At 44.2% G+C, this 19,848-nt stretch overlaps 1 long non-coding RNA gene across 1 annotated transcript; it reads right to left on the reverse strand.

Moving 5' to 3' along the window:
* Nucleotides 1-15,300: 15,300 nt before the first annotated feature.
* On the reverse strand, nucleotides 15,301-18,073 carry LOC149996061 (uncharacterized). Its single transcript, XR_016507485.1, has 3 exons — nucleotides 17,854-18,073; nucleotides 16,012-16,116; nucleotides 15,301-15,494 (listed from the first exon to the last, which is right to left on the reverse strand). It is a non-coding gene; the product is annotated as an uncharacterized LOC149996061 (long non-coding RNA).
* Nucleotides 18,074-19,848: the final 1,775 nt, after the last annotated feature.

A 19,848-nucleotide genomic window follows, 5' to 3' on the forward strand; every position in this document is an offset into this window, starting at 1 on the left:
TTTGTGCCAGAAGCTGAGAATGCAAAGGTGAATAAAAGCTGGTCCTTCTCTCTGAGTGCTCTGACATACCACCCCGGACTTCTACATAGTGAAAAGATGAAAGACATTCTCTTCTATAGAGAGGACTCAACACACTAGGCTTTGCCACCACCGGGCAGTACAACATCACTGAACTCATGGAGAAACTTTGCATACCCAGGAAAGCCAGGCCTTAACCCTAAATCTTCAGGCATGGTCCATTCCAACATCTGAAACCCAGAGAGAAAAAGCCCAAAGTCAAGGTGAGTTACTGCCACACCCTGGAACTGCAAGGACTATGAACTCCCCAAGGTGGGAACAGAGCAAAAATCACTCCTCAGGTCCAGCACCTGCAGAGTCCCTGGCAAAGAAATATTTGTTAAGTGAGGGAATAAATAAATGAGAAAAATAAAGCAGCTAAAGGTAATAGCAGGTTAAAGCCACAGGTGGGCCCAACAGTATATATGTATATCGTCTACCTCTCCTAAACGCTAACATCCACATCCCACAGGTCTTCTGGATGGCCACTGAAACTGTAGGCTGAAGGTCAGTGCCAAATGAAGCATTGAACTTTAGGAGAATAAGCTCCATGGTAAAGATTAGAAACAGAAAATGAATCAGTAAATTTAGTTCAGAATTAGTACTTGGACCCTTAGGTGTCAGCTCAACATTGATTATTCATTAGATAATGCAATTGCACTCAACAAAAGGCACAGCAGGAGCCCTGGGTGGTTTTAAATAGCAGCATTGGCTATTTGTATCCTTCAGGCATGTGTGCTCTGTAAGAAACTAAATGTAGTTTCTCAGGAATAGTGCCCAGGCACAGCTTTTTAAGATAGCTATCCAATTGCCCAAATACATCATTCTTTTCCCATGCTTTCCATTAAATTTCAGTAACTGTCTCCACAAGGTTAGACTCCAAGAAGTAGAATCAAGATGCAGGCTCCAAGATGGCCAAGGGGTGAGAGACGGGTCACCTGGAGGCCTCATGCAAGAAATTAATCTCTGAATGCTGGGCCCGGAGGCTCAGCAGGACAGGGCCCTACTTAGGGATTTGCACAGGCCACTTCCTAGCTGTTGCCTGGTGTTTTTTCTGTTCATATGGGCTGATCAATACTCTTGTTCCACTGATTCTCAGAGTAGCACCCAGAACCTGGTTATAAAGCAGCTGAGAATGGAAATGACAATTTTACGTGCAAAGCAACTGTGTGCTGCTATCGTCATTTTTTGGCATATGCAAAATTTAGTGTCAAAACCTCGACACCACTCTTTAAAACACAGTACCTGTTCTAATTCTGTTCAAATTTCTAAAATAATGATTGGCACAATTTCCATACAATCAATCCCAGAAAGCTTCTATCAGCCCCTTTGCAGATGCTTTCAGTCCCAAGTATTTCCAGAAAGAACAGTAATTTTCTTTGAATAGTCTGCCAGCTGGCCTGAGAAAAGCAGGTGCACATCTTTCTAAATGCCATATGTAGTTGCATACTCTCCCAGGTTCCCCACCTCCCACTGCCATAATTTTGAGAAGGGGTTGTTTTGTGGTTGTATTTTCTTTCTTCTACACAACTTTCCCCAAGACTACTGTGATCAAAAGACACAGTTACAAAAACAATGAAAACTGTTAATACTGATGATTTTAATTCCAGTTGAATTTCCAATACTTTCTACATAAAATCCTGTCTGTGTTTGAGGATCTTTCTAACCCATGACAACCCACCTAGGCTATTTCAGAGAAAGAATAGGAAACTCGACCTCTACTTCACAGAACCAGTCAGCTAAGAATGACCCTGTTCTGTTTGCTTTCTGTGCTCCTCTGTTCTCCTTAGAAGAACTGAGGCAAGGAGCCAAGTGGCATATTTCTTTGTGGTCTTGCCATCACCGCCATCCTGCCATTACATTAGATTTTTTTCATTTTGTGCAGGAATGAAAATAAAGTCGCAAGGTCCTAGCTATCTTTGCTACAAGCTTAGAATTGCAACTAGAGGAATAAATAGCTCCACCCCCGCACTCATTGCTCTTTCAGGTAGAATTCTATTGCACTTAAAGGTATCCTTTGAAATTCTGATTAGCCTAAAGCCTTTGGAAAAAAAAAAAAAGTTATGCAGCAGCAGGGCAGCTAAAGCAAAATTGTCCTTCTCTCTGACAGCTCCCCAGCCTTTGACCCTGCACCCTCTGGAAGCATCTGGTCAGCCTCCTGCCTCCACAACAAGATGTGGTGGAGCTCACTGAGGTAAAATCCCTCCCAGATGGGCATCTGAAGCTGGGAGCAAAGTGTGAACTGGTCACTTTAAGAAAACAGTTATGCAAATCAATCTAAGAGAACAGAAAGAACCGATGTAAATGCAACCCAAAAGGACAGAGCCTTCGTTTATTCATTCATCATACAAACATTGATTGAGAATCTACTATGCACCAGGTGCTCTGCTGGCTGCTGAGGATACCATAATGAGAAAAACAATATAACACTGCCCTCTAGGAACTTAGAGTCTGGTAGGAGTAACAGGCATCAACCAAATGACCCCATAAACCATGAATAGCAGATGCTGATGACAATGCACCTAAGCAAGGTCAACAGGGTCCTCAGAGTGTGTGATGAGGGCTTTGACCAAGCCAGGGAAAACCAAGAAAGGAAGTTGTCCTGGTCTTCAGCATGATCCAACCTGCACGGACACCATACAGCGATTGAGCTGCCTCACTTAGGCTTAATGTCTGAACAGTACATGGCCAATGGGATCTCATCTTTTGTTTCATATATTCTGAGAATTTATTCTGTATAAGATACTGTGATAGCCTTTTATGAACATTAGTATAATACATCCATTCTTTACAGTATTCCTGGCAAAGTTGGCAGTATTCGTCGGCAGCCGTCCGTCTCGAGAGATGATGGCGTAGCTTCCTGAGAGTCTATCTGCACCGCCGAGAATGGCTGTGCAGTCCGATTCGGGAGTGACAATCCCTGCCGCACTTGGTACAGGTGAAGGCAGATGGCTGTTGTTGCTGCTGCTGACGCTGCTTCCTCCTCGATCTTTTCTGGACCGCCTCCTCGTTGCGCGCAGCCTCCGCGCGTGACGTACCTTGCCTGACCGCGAGCCTCCAGGCTAGGCGGTCGTCTGCTTGAACTTCCCATGTGTTGAGATTGATGGAGCATTGTGTCATGTCCTTTTTGCAGATGTCTTTGAACCGCAGCTTTGGGCGCCCTGTCATCCTCTTGCCTTCTGCTAGCTCGCCGTAGCAGTATTATCATCTACTAATCAAAACAGGTAGAGGATTGGATTTGGCTTATGGGTGGTACCTTTCTGATCCTTGGTCTGGAATGCATGTGTAATGGCTGGAGTGAAAGCAGCCATCATAGACCACAAAATGGAAATGTCTACTGAGGATGGCAGACAAACAAGCTAGAAGAAGCCTGAGTCCCCAGTTATCACAAAACCACACTGTGAGCAAGGAAACTAAGGCATAGAGAGGTTGAGTAACATTTCCAAGGCCAATCAGCAAGTGAGAGACTGTGCCAGGATGTGAACCTGGGTCTGTGTGATTCTGAAGTCTATGTTCTCCACCCTCCCCTGCACCATTTCAAATCAGGGATTTGGCACCCTCACTTCAGCTTCCCGGTATGGCAGTTCATGACTCTGAAGACTAAGATTTCCTCCTTCAGGTCTAATCAAATCTATGCCTCCTGTTTTGAAAGTAGCCCCTTCCTCATCCCCACCCCTTTCCTGAAACACTAGCAACAATTTGCCCACGAATGCTTCATTAAACACCATATTCACACACCTTTAAATGCTTGAAGACAGAGTGCAGACACATCACCATCACTCTGCCTTCTCTTCTCCAGGAATAACAACTCCATGCCTCCCACAAAGCAGAAATCTGCCCTCAGAAGCAACTGCAGCATTACTTGGGGTAGGAGAAGGGTGGACAAGGCTCCTAGCAAGGGGTCAGCTACAACATTCCAGCAGCTATGGGAAAGGAAACATTTTTGGAGTCAGAGCCAAGTTGCAGGATTGTTCCATAGCTCTTTTTCTAGTACCCTGTGGTTCTTTCAGTTTATGTGAGACTTTCATATCCCATGAAATGGGGTTTGGAGGTCCCCCAAGGAATTCAGCAGAGTCTGTCTTTCAGACACAAGGACAGAACAAAATCTTTGGAAGAACTACTAAAGGACATCCTCATTTCTCCCAATACTACTGATTCTAAGGACAGCTTCTGACTGACAACCAAAAAAAAAGAGTGCTAAAACTCAGTGCAGTTGTATTTGTACCTTGTAAATCACATTATCATGTGTCAGAGCTGGGTTCTAGTGTGCAGAGCTGGCAGAGGCAGCCCGTTGCTATGGAATGTCTCATCCTGCCAACCCCCGGGGCCTGTCATTATGTGGACTTTCTCTGCATGCCTCTCACTATCTTATGAGTCTCATAAAATCAATCCTTAATCAAGATGGGTGGAAAATTCTGGAGGTATACAGACTACAGAACACATTCCTGGAAAATGCTAGAGCTTTGATACCGTATTCTTCAATGGGCTTAACCACACATGAATGGTATATTAGTCAGGATTAAGCTCATTTGCAACTGACAGTAGCTTAAGCAAGATAGAAAATTATTTCTCTCACATAATGAAATCCAGAGGGCTCATAGGATGGCTCTGTGAAAACTGGGAACTCAGGTTCCTTCTAGCTTATTTCTCTGCCCTCTTCAGTACATGACTTCCACCTCTTGGGTTAACACCCAAGAGGGTGTTGCTGCTCTTAGTCCAGCCACCACATATGCACTCTAGACCAGGAACAGGCAAAATACCCCCTTCAACCAAATTTGATCCTCCACCTGTTTGGGTATATAAGGTCTTACCAGAACACTGCCATACCCATTCATTTATGTATAGTCTGTAGCTGCTGTCCAAGTTCAACAGCAGAATTAGGTAGTTGTGACAGAGATCATATGATCCATAGAGCTGAAAATATTTATTATCTGGTCATTTACAGAAGTTTGTCAACTGTTAATTCCAAACAGAAAGAGAAAGAAAGACAGATAAGGTCACAGCAACTCAGGCCATTTCCCCACAATCACACAGGACATTTCTGCTTTCATCCCATTGCCAGAATTTAGTCTCATGGCTATACCTAGCTACAGGGAAGACTGATAAATCTAGTCTTGATTCTGAGTGGTTGTATTATTAACTTCAGGTTGTATTATTCAGGAAGAAGAGGAAAGGGGATTTGGAGATTGATTTGCTGTGCAGAGACACATTCTGGGCCTCAAACTCAGGGCCTGGACACAGACAGGATGACTGACTTTCTTGGCCCTTATCCCAGATTCATGACTGACTTTGGCCTTAGGTCTTAGCTCTCAGACAGGGGGAGAAGGCATGGAAAGTGACTTGAAGGTAAACCCCTCCCCAAACTGACTGTGGCAGAGCTGCCCTGGCCAGGACTCTGTGCTCCTCTGCTCTGAGTCACACACTGCTGATTTCTGCTCACTTCATAGAGGCCCCCCTCTGAGGCAGAGGATCCAGACCCATACTATCACACCAGCCATGTGGGAGGAGCAAGAAACAGTAAAAAAGGAGATGAGTTGAAAGACAGAGGCAGAGATAGAAAGAGATGCCAGAAAGAGGCCTGGAACAAGCATAAAATATTGTTTATAAATACAGATGTGCAAGAACTAATCATCACTTTATTTTCTTTATTAAATCTAACTCTAAAACACCATCCTGCTAAACGGGTTAAAAATTCATGGTAGTCAGTATGGAGGACCCCTCCCCAAATTGAACAAAGTTCCTAGGAGCTTCTGCAGACACCAGGTACCTAGGACACCATGGTGTCTCTTCAAGTGAGGCTAGAAGAGCAGGAGAACCAGACTTCCTGATGTGCCACCTCCTTCCAGGCTTTGCCTTCTGCCCAGGGCATGGCCACCTGTTTCCTTCCTAACAGAGGGAAACCTCTAACCACACCCCCAGAAGTGTATCCCTTTTTCTCCATGCCCTCTAGTCTTCAAGCAGCTTCCATTTTTGGCCTAATAAAGAACATAATAATCAAGGAAATACCAAGAGCCTACCTGTTAAAAATGTAAGAAAAAGAGCAAAACATTTGATAGATATAGGGATGACCAGGTTTAACATCTGTGTTAAACATCTGCCAAGTTTAATGTTCTGTGTATCTCCTTTACCCTGTGGTCCATTTGCATGACTCTGTGTATACGTTTCGGTCTTGACCTCAGGTTGGGTTTCCTCCTGTTGGAGGTCAGGGATGGAAGGGGAGCTAGTGGGATCACAAATTGGGAGGTTTGGGAAAAGGAGGACATCTTGAGCGCCCCCTTGAGGTATGTCGGCAAATAACCTCACCTCACTCTTATAATAGCCACACCTAAATTTCGTCGTCGTCGGCGGCAGCCGTCCGTCTCGAGAGATGATGGTGTAGCTTCTTAAGAGTCTATCTGCACCGCCCAGAATGGTTGTGCAGTCCGACTCGGGAGTGACACGATATCTGTCTCCTCCCGTGTTGAATCGACATCTTGCGATGACGCTGGAGTGTCCTCTCCAGTGAAGCTGAAGCTACAGAGCCTGGGCAGGGTGATATGGAGGGTCTGCTGTTGCCCATGCAGCAGACCCCCCCTCTCTTCGCAGCTGAAGGGTCCAAGGGAAAGACGGAGTCAATACAGCTTGGCTTCAGGTGCGCCGCAGGAGTTGCCGGTGTTGACTACAACGTCGAACCGCCTTAGGGACTCCGGCTCCGGATTTTCTGTCGGGGTTTACTCCCTTAGCCTTTCCCCTGAAGAGGTATGCCGCAAGGCAGCGGAGGTTTTTTGGAGTCAGAGTTTTCCTTCTCTGATGTGCCCAGCGACACTTAGCTCGCAGGCCGACGCTCAATCCACTGAGCCAAACCAGCCAGGGTGAACACCTAAATTTAAGCCTATGCTAAAATAATCATTGATGTTGAGATTGCTGTTGTCAAAAACAATTGGTGATTGCTAAGTGGGAAATATCCAGACACGGAGGGTGAATGAAGTTGGACCAAGACCTGTGAAGAGTTCTTCAGAGTGGAATTAACAGAGTTAATATTCAGCCTACACACATGCCAGGAAGGTTGTGTCAGTTATAAAACACTAAAATATTGCAGTATTGCTTGGTAAACATCCACTGCTATAAAATCCCAAATGCCACTTTAGTCTCCCTCCAGCAAACTCCTCATCTTCTCCCACAATCCAGCAATTAAAGAGTCAATGGAATACCTGACTTAGCAGGAAGCCTGTAGATTCTGCAGCCAGTGTCTATTTTGATTGGTCAGTGTCCATGTCATACTGCTTGCTGAATATTTTGAAATTACCTTACATGAGAATGTTTTGAATGAGGAAATGTATGAGGCAAGAAGAGGACTCCCTTCTGGGGTCACCATGCACAGTTGTATGTGCAGGCTATTTACTGTACAAGTTCTCCTTAACTGAGGAACTGCATTCTAGTCAGTGCTCTGCTGACCAAGTCTTGTACAGTGGCATGGGACTACATTCATTCAGAGAAAAGGGAACCTTTTTCTAACATTCTCAAAGGTGTGGTGCCTTCTAGCTGTCAGCTCACCTCAGAAGCTATTTCAATCATCCAGGTCCAAGTGGAAGAGGTCTGACAAAGAGTAAAGACCATATGCTAGGTAGTCAGAATAGATGCAAAGGACATTTTGGGGAACAACACAACCACTAAAAACAAAAACAAAAAAAACTGAAGACAGAGTGCTACTGACAAAAAGAGTAATCAGAAGGGAAAAAAAAAAACAATTGGAGAAGTGATGGGATGAATTTTGTTTCCTGCCAGCTGTCTGGAAAATTATAACAGGGTAGCCAAAGCAAATGCCCAACTAAAAGACATAGAATGGAGCTCAGGAAAGGGGTCAGGGCTAAAAATGAAAAAGCTGGAGTCCTGTACATTTAAAAATCTTGGAAGGGCCTCTGATAAAGAACAGAGGAACCAAAAGAACAGATGGTTCCCCAGAGAGCAAGACCATGGTGAAATTGGAGTACAGCTTCATACAATTGAAAGTGCATGGGATTTTGCACCATCAGAATTGGATTTAAGTTTTTCCTTGCCATTAACCAGCTGGGAGCCCATGCAGACATTATTTAATTTCTCTCAGCCTCAGTTTCTTTAAAAATTATCATAATAATACGTACTTTACAGAGCTGTTGAGAGAATTAAGTATGTGAACTGCCTCACACAATGTGTAGCTAAAAATCAAGTGCTCAGCACCTGTAACCATAACTTAAAATAGTATCGCTATTATTGCTAGGAGCAGACTGCATTCTCAGGCTTGGAGAATATCTGTGGACCAGGACAGGACGCACACAGAGCCAGCCAGGATGATTATGCAATAAGTAACAAACCTCCCAAGATGTGTGCTCGGAATATGCCCCTTTGTCCTAGAGACAAACTTTAATATATACATGTGATTTTGATAAATGATATGCAATATAAGTTTATCTATGAATGAACTGAATCTTGGAACTTGGGTCTGCCTGGCTACCTCTCTCAACTCACACTTACTAAAATTAACCAGAAAACTATCATCAAAAAATCAACCAATAACAAATGTTGGCAAAGGTATGGAGACAAGGGAATCCTTGTGCATTGTTGATGGAGTATAAATTTGTGCCACCACTATGAAAAACAGCAGGATGTTACCTCAAAAAATTAAAAATAGAGTAGCCATTAAAGCCAGCAATTTTACTACTAGGTATTAATATGAAGAAAACAAAAATACTAATTCAATAAGACATATGACCCCTATGTTCATTTCAGCATTACTTACAATAGCCAAGATATAGACGCAATGCAGTTATCCGTTGATAGATGAATGGGAAAAGGAAATGTGACATATATATGCAATGGAATATCACTGAGCAATAAAAAGAATGAAATCTTGCCATTTGCAACAGCACAGATGGACCTGGGGGGTATTTTGCTAAGTGAAATAAGTCAGACAGAGAAAGACAAATACTATATGATTTCCCTTATATGTGAAATCCTTTTTAAAAAAGAACAACAATAACAAATGAATAAACAAAACAGAAGAAGACTTACAGAGAACAAGCTCATGGTTGCCAAATGGCAAGGTTGGGGGGACGGATACAATTAAATAAGTAAATGCATACATACATACATACATACACACTGAAAAAAAAAATTAATCAAGAGTCTCCTGCATGTGAGAGGTGCAGGGACTCTATTTCATGCCCCTGAAGGAGATGTTTATTCCAGTCATATTCAGTCAATCCAACATTTCTTTATGTCAGGCACTAAAGATAAAACAATGAACAAACTCTTCTCTAACCCATGCCTAGCTTCTAGCTCCTACTGCCCCTAGCTGGGCAGAGCTCTACTCTTCTTCCTTTTGCAACTGCCCTCCCCATCCTACCTCTTGGATTAAAGGTGCTGAAAACTTTCCCATGGACTTCAGTCCTAGTCTTTCTCTTGCCTTTCAGCAGTTGCTCCAAGCTGCTTCCCTTCCCTCATCATCTCCCACCCACCACACATCTGTAAAGCTGGTTCCATGTCCCCTTAGTTTAAGCATCCTATCAGCACTATGAGTGATGAATATGTTTTACAGTAACAAAAGATTGCTGCATTTCTTATGTCATGGAACCCTCACCTCAACTCAGAGATAGGTAGAGCAAGAATTTTCCACTTCATTGAACAAATCTGGGCCTTGGCCAGGTAGCTCAGTTGGTTGGAGCATTGTCCTATCCACCAAAAATGTTGTGGGTTCGATCCCCAATCAGGGCATGTACAGGAGGCAACTGATTGATGTTTCTCCCCCCCCCCGCCTCTCTCTCAAATCAATAAACATATCTTTGGGTGAGGACTTTTTCTTAAAACCAATTTGGAAGCAGAGTTTTTATACCAGAATCTCAGCATGCATCCTGTGTCTCTTCAAATTCTCTAAATCCTACATGAAACTATTGTACTATTTTAATTACTTCTACTCCACCTACTTCAAAATAGATGTGAAGATAATATCATAGTCAACAAAAGATATTTTAGTCCATCATTCTTTTGGATATTGGTTGTTATGAATAGAGACAAAGCTTTGAAAGTACACAATGGCAATTACTCCTGCCTTGTACTTAATCTCAGACTCAGTGTTTGGCCTGAAATAGCCCCCCCACCCCCTTCTCACAAGGAGTACCCTAAGCCATCTCCTCCCCTTTTTAAGTGAACTCCTAGAATCTGATTCTCTCTCCTGGGCATTTGTCACTAAATTCATCACTAACCATATTACGCTAAAGTTTTTCAGTGGGGCAGCTGCCTTCCCCACTGACTATAATGTCCTAGAGGGCAAGAGCTTACAGGCCAGTGTCTAGCATGGTGGATGACACACACAATAATGAACTAAATTCTCCTGGTTCCATTCTTCCTAAATATTGTTCATGAGCCCTTCTCTACTGAATATCCTGAAAAAGAATTTATTCCCCAGGCTTCCCAGAGTGTCAGTATTCATATTCATGTTGTTCTCAATATTTGTTTAGCTGCCCTGGTACTTCCATCCACATGATTGTAAACCCCTAAAAAGCAGATGATATAACCCACTGTAAAGCACTCAGAAAAACATAGTTTCACACTCTGAAAGTTGCTTAGTAAAACATTTTTGATTCTGGTAGTCGGTTGGTGGTGGTAAAAGTAAAAGCCATTAGAACTCTGATTAATGAAGACAGTTTTGTTCAAGCTTTCCCCAAGCACAAGCAAGAAGACATGGAATCCCATTACCAATACTCAATATTTCACTCTTGGGGGATTTCCTCACTAATTGGTCTGAGGCTGTAATTTAGCCTATACTTTAAGGAATGTGTCACATGAGGACACTTTTAATTTATTTCTGACCTTCCTTGAATTTAGAGACAGATGCCTTTGACCAGCATTTCTCCCAACTGCTATTTTCCTGCTAAAAAAAAAAAAAAAAAAAGTAATGTTTTTTTGAAACCCAAGAATGAAAAACAAGCTCAGAGCACATGTCCTGGCACTCAGTCTGTCTAAGGGTTTTGTCTCTGCTCCGTGAAGCTTGCTATCTAATGACTATGAAGCAGAATGAGCTCATTAACCAGGACTTAGAAATGGACAAAGAGATGTAAGCAGAAGTGAAGTCTGAAATATCTGGGTGGAAACTTTCAGAGCCAATGCACAATTTACTACATTCCTTCTTCCTTCAGCCACAACAAGGAGAAAGTTCCAGATGGTGGCCACACCATTAGTCTGAGTCCCCACGTGAGGGCAGCTTACAGCACATCCCCCAGTCCAACTATGATGGACATGCAGAGTAAGCAAATAATACACTTGTTTTAAGTCACTAAGATTCAGAGGTTGTTTGTTACTGAAACACAACATGGCCCATCCAGACTGTTATGCTAAATTAAAGAACTCCTACTCCAGACTTTGACATGTTGTATTTTGCTATTGCACCTGAATTTCTTTCTAGTGGTTTACTCTAGAGTTGACCTCAGTAAGCAGCCTTTCTGATTCCTATAGATTTCATGATTCCTTATCATGAGAATCCCCCTCCCAAATATTCTACTCAAAGCATTCCACTCTTGGAAAAAGCCACTCCACTCCTTCTTTTTTAGAAGTCAGCAAAAGCCTCCACTGGGGTTTGATGGAAAGGTATGTAATCCACCACACATCCTATATTGTTCTCTCCTCCTAGCTCTTGGCCCTGAAGGATGCAAGGCTCAACAGGGTCCCCTGTCCACTGAGGGAACAGGAGTCACCCAGTTGTCATGTTCTGATAGCTTGTCACATTATTTTTCCCTGTTGGGGCTCTGATGCCTCCATCTAACCCTCTTCTCAGTCATCTGAGACCATGGACTTCTATACAAGGCTCCCCAAGCAAAGTAATGGCTGTTCGTACCTGGTAAGACTCCCTGTTCAATGCATAGAGCAACCCCTTCTTCCTCATCTTGGCTTCCCACATTGGACACCAAAATGGGAGCTCAGATCCAGGACAGCAAGAATTCAACCATTATTCATCCCCAAATACAAATGATCCACCACATTCCCCTAATGTCCCTCTCCCCTAATATTCCTGGCCCTCTCACCTTACTGCCTCAAAATCTTTCTGAAGTGACCCATGCCTTCTTGGACTAATATGTGATTCGCACTGTCTTTTGGACAGAGGAGCTGGAATCAAGAGAGGATTCAAAAAGTTTCGGGGAAATTTTTTCATTTAAATATTAGCCATGGAGCATCCCTTCTCCTAGCTCCACTCCCACCCATGTTCCTTTTTTTCCCTCTGGCCCCAATTAAAGCAGGTAGTGTTTGAGGACTGTAGATTGGGTAATGAATACATACTGCTTAAGAATTATCACTTAGCATTAATGCTAAAGGTTATTTGCTTCCCAGTTCCTTTGCATATGCAAATAAAAGCCTGTTAAAAGTTTAGGCCTAAGAGCAGAGCTTTGGTACTTCTAGAAGCTGTTTAGCACTACATATAATAATGATTTTATCTAAATTCCCTGAGAAACTTCATAGACCAAAGCACCTTTAAAGGACAAAAAGACAACTATAAAATTACCTAAAAATAAATGCTTCCAAAGTATTCAGAAAAAAACCTAGAGTGAGGGGAATTGAGAGGCCAATAACTAATCCATCAGCTCTTTTTTTTTTTTTTTTTTTAAATCCCACATCTAGGCTTTTTTTCCCCCAAGGCCACAGCCTGCCACTATGCAGTTTATCAGCTGTCACTCCATCTCGATGCTGGGTGACATGAGATCAATGGCCTAAAACTGTTCTCAGATCTATAGAGAAATTTATAGTGCCAGGCTCCACCATGCCCTGGCTGAGCCTGGGTTCCAGGGATCTGGGAAATGAGGCTGCTGTGCAGACTGAATTTCCATTTCAAAAATGGATTATGACCCACTTAGAGCAGGGAAGTTCAAGCCATCAGATACAAAGGAAGACCTGAGTCAGAAGTCTTCACCTACAGAACAATGACATAAGAGGGAAGAGAAAAAAAAAAGACTAGTCAATGATTAAAATTCTCTCTCCCTTTAAAAGATTCTAACTTCTTCTTTAATATCTTTTGAATTATGTGGTATTTACTAACCCAAAAAAAAGGCAAAAATTACAGCAGTTAATCCACCCAGTTTATCTAACTTCATGATTGCTGCACAAGGTTTGAACAGAGATTTGTGGTTCTTTTGCTTCTAGCTAAAGCCTCTTTTTTTCACCATGAACTCTAATCAAACCTAATTCTGCCTCAAAGTGCCCATGAACTATAAACAAGATCCTAGGAGTCCAGACCATATCCAATAGCCCACACTTTCCAACCCAAGGGATCGAGGGAAATTCCTCCCCCAACACTGAGTCCTCAAGTGATAAAGTGAACACTGGCTCTCTGTCCATACCCCGAGGCCATTATCAGCTGTAGAACATAGGCTCCCTCCCCAACACCATTGTCCTGGACAGATATTCAACACTGAGGTAACTCTAGACTTGCTCTTGACTGAACCCAGAGAAGCTCAGCTTTCTGAGCAAAAAGAAAATCCTGTTCCCACTCCTGTCCACTTATATTGTCTTTGGAAGCAGACATCCAAGAGAAGGTTACTAGGAGAAACTTCATGCTCCAGAGGACTGGTGATGGCACAAGTGTCACCTACCTGCTCTTCCCACACCACTGGCTTCAGCGCCCTCTGGCTAAAAGAGAAGACAGGACTGACAACTGGAAACATCCTCTGACAGAACCCTCAGCTAGCAAGTAGCATTTCAATGCACTCTTCTCTGCCATGAGTCTATTAGGGTTGGACTGGACCACTAACTAGCTAGTCACTCTTTTCTGATTAGCCTTTTGAGAGAGTTTCCCTTCCCCCACCCCAGATGAAAGTCCACCAATTCAGACTTCTTGCTTCACTTCCCTTACCAGTTGATCTTTCACTATCCCTTTACCCTAGGGCAGCGATTTTCAATGATGTGCTACAAAATTTTTTGGAACATGTAATACTTGACTATATAGTCAGGGGCACTGACCTCTTTTCCCTTAGACTGTCAAATTAAAAAATGACAACAGCCAACACAACAATAGCCGTTGAGTGTGAATGAATCAAAATTATACCTATTTTTTGTCAGATTGGCAAAAAACATATATATTTTGTGTGTGTCACAGAATTTTAGTAATCAGTTTATGTGTGCCATGAGATGAAAAAGGTTGAAAATTGCTGCCCTAGTAAGCTGTTGATTTCAGGGGCAACATCCCTCAGTAGCTCCACATTGCTTTACAGATAAAACTACAGTCCTTCACATGGGTGTCTAAAGTACCTACCTGCTCACTCTGGCTTTCTCCACCCCAATGCCCCTACCCACACTTCATAACACCCTACATCCCAGCCTTCAGTCTTTCATGCCACTGAGTTTGCTGTCCTTTCAGCAGGGCATGCCCTGTTCATCTCCCCTCATATTCCTAGCTAATTTCTACTCATCCTTCAAAACTCAGCTCAAAGTCACCTCCCCCAGAAAGCTTTTCCTGAGTACCACCACTCCCCAGCAAAATTGAGCCCCTCTCCTGTGGGCAAATACAGGCATGAAGTATACACCTAAACTATTGCTCTTAGAGCCCTGTTACATGTGTCCAGGTATCCCACTCTCCCAAAGACTCAGGGCAGCCACCCATGATCAGCAGCAGTGTGGGCCTTCATCACAGCACCCCTCACACAGATTGCTGTGTCCTCCCTCTTCTAAATCCCCTGTCTCAGGGCTGGCAAACAGGGTCTATGATTTCCTTCTTTTAAAAAAATAAAATAAAATAAAATTTATGTTTTATGACAGTTTAGACTTACAGAAAAAATAGAAAGATATAGAGAGTTCCCATTAACTACACACCTAACTCCCCCTATTATTATTATCTTACATTAGTATGATACATTGGTTAGAGTTAATGAACAACACTGATACATTGTTATTATCTAAAGTTCACCCTTTATTCAAATTTTCTTGGTTTTTCTCTAATGTCATTTTTTATTCCAGGTGAACAAAGTGGGATTCTGCAGTACACAAGCATAACACAGTAATTGGTGGGGAAGGGAAAGGTTCTTATCAATAGGTTGCCCAATTTGGGGGAGCTGGGAGCTCCCCTGTTCCAAGCCATTCTCTTCCACAAAACACAGAAATCCCCTTGTTCCCCCCAAAAACTGAAATCCAAATCCATGCCCAGAGACACCCCCACCCCCTACTTCACTCCACCATTCTTATCTGCCCTTTTGGAGTCCAAAGCTACTGAGCAAATGAGTCTCCCTTTCTTCCAGCTCCAAGCTGTCTCTTGAATGCACACTTGTGGGGCCAACATCTTCATTGCCTTCCCATAGCTCCCTCCCTCTCTGGCTGCCAGGGTACACTGCCGGGTCACTGCAGCTGGTACTGAGAGGGGCTCCATCCATGGCACCCTGGCATCCAAGACTGGCCATGCCCATGAGGCCAGCGAAGTTTCCCGATCCACATGTCTGTGTGCTGCTCTGCATGAGAGAATGGGTGCAGTTCAGAACCCAAGCTCCATGCTGTGTGGGGCCACAGAGTCCGACAGACTGCCACTAGCTAGGTGTGCATCCTGCATAAGTGTCCAAATTCCCAGACAATTGAGGCTAACATCCACCACGCAGTTTAGCCTGCCCAGTGTCCCTCCTGCTGCAGAGATCCATGATCCGGAAACAGGTAGGAAGGTTTCTAGCTATGTTCAGGGGCACAGCGTCTCTGCTCAGAGTAGGGCCTCACCATGTATACCTTCACAATACACTTACGTTGTGACCTTTTCAACTTGTGCATGCTCTGTGCAAGCCGTGTCATGAGTCACATTAGCTGTTTACCCTTTGTGCAGTTTCGGTTGTGATTTCAATCTGCCACCTTCCAGTTTCCTCTGACCCCTCCCTTCTCTGGGGAGTGCAGCCTCTCTGGCTGGATTGCTGTTCCTCTGCTACCCAGCAATCTGGCTAGACACCCCCTGTTACAATACTATATTACAGATAGTCATCATACTTCCTTAGGGTCTTCTTGATAGTAACAGTTTCTCCCTCCATGATGGGTTGCTGTTCATTAAATATTTGCATCTGTAGGTGGCTTCAGTCATGATACAAAGCTTTTCTGGAAATAAGGGGTATAAAACTATTAAAAAATCTATTGAAAACTCCTTTTTGTCATCATCTGATCTTAACTATGGAGTAAGGTACCAAAAAATTTTTAAATGACATGAGGGCATGAAAGTTACTGGAACCCTCACATGACCATTTTCTCCTTCCTTTGGGATCTATACACCTACCACTATATCTACTAGTATTTCTAGAAGGAGGGAAAAAATTAAAAAGGAATAAGAGCAGTTGTAACTACAGCAAAGAAGCAGTCAGGAAATGGAGGGGATTTTTTTCTTTCTGAACAAATCTCTCACCTATAAAATAAAAGGTTTAAGTTATATGGCCTCTGATGTTTCTTCCTTGCACTTAAAAAAAAAAAAAAAGATAACTAACGTGTTCAGGGCTTCCTAAGCACCTGATACAACTGTATCTTACACAGATTTCAAGACAACATTACAAAGCCTATTACTTATCCCCATTTTACAGATGAGAGGACTAAGAGAGATCAAGTAACTTGCCTACTGTCACACAGCAAATCAGTGGTAATGTTCAGATTTGAACCCAAGCAGAATAATCACAGAGCCTGCAGTCAAAAGCTGTGTTTCTTATCAGGTAAAGTGGGTATCCCAGAGCATTCTGACACAGAACACGCAAAAGGATGAGTGGCGCAAGACCAGGGAACAGTCCAGGGTTTTAAGCATCTGGTACTGGCATCAATCTAAAATTAATGATTGAACAACAGTTACTCTCACCCCAAAATTGTTACATTGTCTGGCTGCTGAGTTTCAGTTAGGGGAGGATGTTGATTGCTCTGTGGTTTGATGTTAAATTTTCAAAGTCATTATGCTAATATTGATAGTCAAGGAACAGTGCGAGGGCACTTTTAAAAATATATAAAGTGTTTGTTGTGTAAAGGACAAACCCCAGGAAGACCCTGCGATTTAGGAATTCTAAGAGATTTCTACAAAGACTGCTGTCGTTACAAGAATGAATTGGGTGGCCCAGAAGAGATGCTTCTGTTCTCTGCTTGGCTAAGCACTTGCTGCAAACTTCCTTGGACTGTTTAAACGATGAAGTGAGCCTGTTAGAGAAACGCCGATGGACCCAGAACATTTTTTTCAGTTAAAAGGTTAAAAAAAAATAACCCTTCTCCCCCATTCATCCTTAAGAATTACACTTTCCAGAGAAGTCTAGTTTCCTTTCCTGGCAGATATAATCCTAATTAAAAATAAATTACATGCTATATAGAACTTGAAATGGAAAAGATAATCCTATTACATATGAGACTATATCCTGATTTTCTTGCCCGCTAAACTGTGGGAGATGTCAGATCAGGCTGAGTCACCCCCCCCCCCGCCCCCCGCCCCTATTGTCACCGCTTTGAAAACTCTCCGAGAGCACTAATCCGTCACGTGACGCCCGTGTCAATCTCGGGGTCTGCACGCGAGTTTCACAATGCGGGCATTAGGCTCGGTTACAGAAACCCAGCTTTGCGGAGCCCGAAACATTTGCATTCCGAGAAGACGCTGGCCATTGTGGGGCTGTGTTTGTTCTCAAGATTTCGAGACAGTTGCGGGCGAAGTTGCTAACACCAAGAGAAAAGGACCTCTTTGAGCCACTTTAGGCCTTGGGTATGATAAATTGATTTGAGCGGCTTTTGTGGGGCCCTGTCAGCTATGGGGAAAGGCGAGCTCCCCTCCCAACACCCCCCCCCCCACACACACACACACACTCTCTCTTCTGACCCTACCTCCCGGGACATTTAGCTTTCCCGGGCAGTTGCTGTAAGCGCTCATGCGCTATTTTAAATCGTATTTTCAGAATCTGGAGGCTGCAGGCAGCAGGGACCGGAGCTCACCCTGCTCGCGTGCTTTCGCACGTCTACAGTCGGCTGGGAAAGGCCTCCGCGCCGGCCGCCGCAACCGAGATCGCAGCTCTGCTCCTCCGCTGCCCGCTCCGCACTCCCTCCCGGATCCCCGCCCAGGACTCTGCGCTCCGTGATGCCTGGCGCCGCTGCTGTCTTAGCCACTTCCGAGTGTCCGAGGCATTGGCAGAGGACAGAATGTTTTGGACCGGCTGCTAGCCGCCCCACCCCCTCCGCTCGCCTCTTAGCTTTTGCCTTCCTTCCCCACCTCTCTGAACCCTCCCCTCCCTCAAAATACGCCTAGTCTCGTGAATGTGAATGATGCCAGGGAAGTGTTTGGAGTAAAAATATTAAGTCGTTCCGATTCTCCCGCCAAGAAAAAAAAATTAAACTCCGCGCGGCTGGGCTCCCGCGATCCAGCCCACAACAGAGACGTGGGGGCTCAAGGGCGCAAGTGTGGCGTCCGGCTCGCAGCCAGGCTCTTGGCAAGTGTCTAGTCATGGAAACACTATATAGAAATCCCTTCTCGGAGACTCTGGTCCCATTGCTCTCTCCCTCCTTCCTCTCCTCCCCGCAGCCGCCCAGCGCGGGCCTGACTCTCCCGGTTCTTGAGTGACGTCGGGGAGGCGGCTGTCCGACTGCCGAGTTCCGAAGCTGTTCCGGTCTGGGACGACCCGAAAACACCGGTGAGGAAGGAAGGCCCTACGTACCCTGGGGGCGCCAAAGGTCACCAGCAGTCCCCAGGCCAGGTGAGAAGGTTGTGGGGTTCAGAAAGAAGACAGAAAGTTATTTCGGCTGTGCAGACCCTCTGAGAAATGTCTCATGGGCGGGAGCAGAGACAGAGCAAGCTATTGAATGGCAGGACGGGGAAAAGTGGAAGAGATGGTTGATAGTTGGGATCTGGTAGGGAGGAAATCGCCCTTTCAATGGCCCTGCACGGCTGCATTTGCTTGGCCTCATTGCTTTTACTGTTCCCACGACTGCAAGGAGGAAAAGGTGGGGAAGGGAACTGAGAGGGGAAGGGACCGCTCAGAGGAAGCCCCCAACTATCCACCGCTTCCCCCAGTCTCCTAAGAGCTTTTATTTAGTGATGGCTGTGGCCACTTTTATTTGCTCTCAGGCATCTCCAAGCACTTCCCTCATCCTCCTCCACCCCCACTGTCCACCAAGCTCCCTGCTTGGTCTCCCTACTCTGGGGGGAACCCTGTCACTTTTCTGGAAGAAATAAAAAACAGGACACGTTTCCTCGGGTTTGAGAGATAGCATACTGAGAGCATGACTAAAATCAGGATTCAGAAGAATATTTACTGAATGCAGTTTGCTTATTGAATCCAACGCCTTTTAAAACAAAATCTTCCAGTGTGTGACTTTTGTTGTTACTTTTCCTCCTTCGAGTATATTTTCATAGCCTGCCCAATAAAGCTGTACAACAAGAAGCAGTAAGGATTATGCTTGTTCCTGCTTGGATCCCCATCTTTCTGATCTTCAGGGATACTGGAGGGGGATACTTGTGGGGTCAGCGCCATAGTTGACCAGCCCAGAACCCACTCAGCCTAGAGCCTGGCAATGCCAAAACTCAACACTTTCTTAGGCAGATGGTTAAGTCCCAGGTTTATGCCAGGTTTCAAGGTCATGCTGTGATTTTGTTCTTCTGGAAAGGGATGACTGTTGCCTCCCAGAGCGGCCCTATTAGGACAGAAAGAAAATCGTCTAAATTGGCAGAACAAGGCATCAGGAGTGAAAGTTCTCTAAATGCACTTGAATACAAGTCGGGTATTGTGTGGAATTCAGCGCCCATCACCGTTAGCCAGAGAGTTATGGCAGTGATTGGGAATGAATAGAGGAACATAATGGATACATGTGGCGTTTGCTCATTATTTT

Source organism: Furipterus horrens, unplaced genomic scaffold, assembly GCF_987537825.1.
Source record: "Furipterus horrens unplaced genomic scaffold, mFurHor1.1.pri manual_scaffold_12, whole genome shotgun sequence".
In the NCBI taxonomy this organism is placed as follows: domain Eukaryota; kingdom Metazoa; phylum Chordata; class Mammalia; order Chiroptera; family Furipteridae; genus Furipterus; species Furipterus horrens.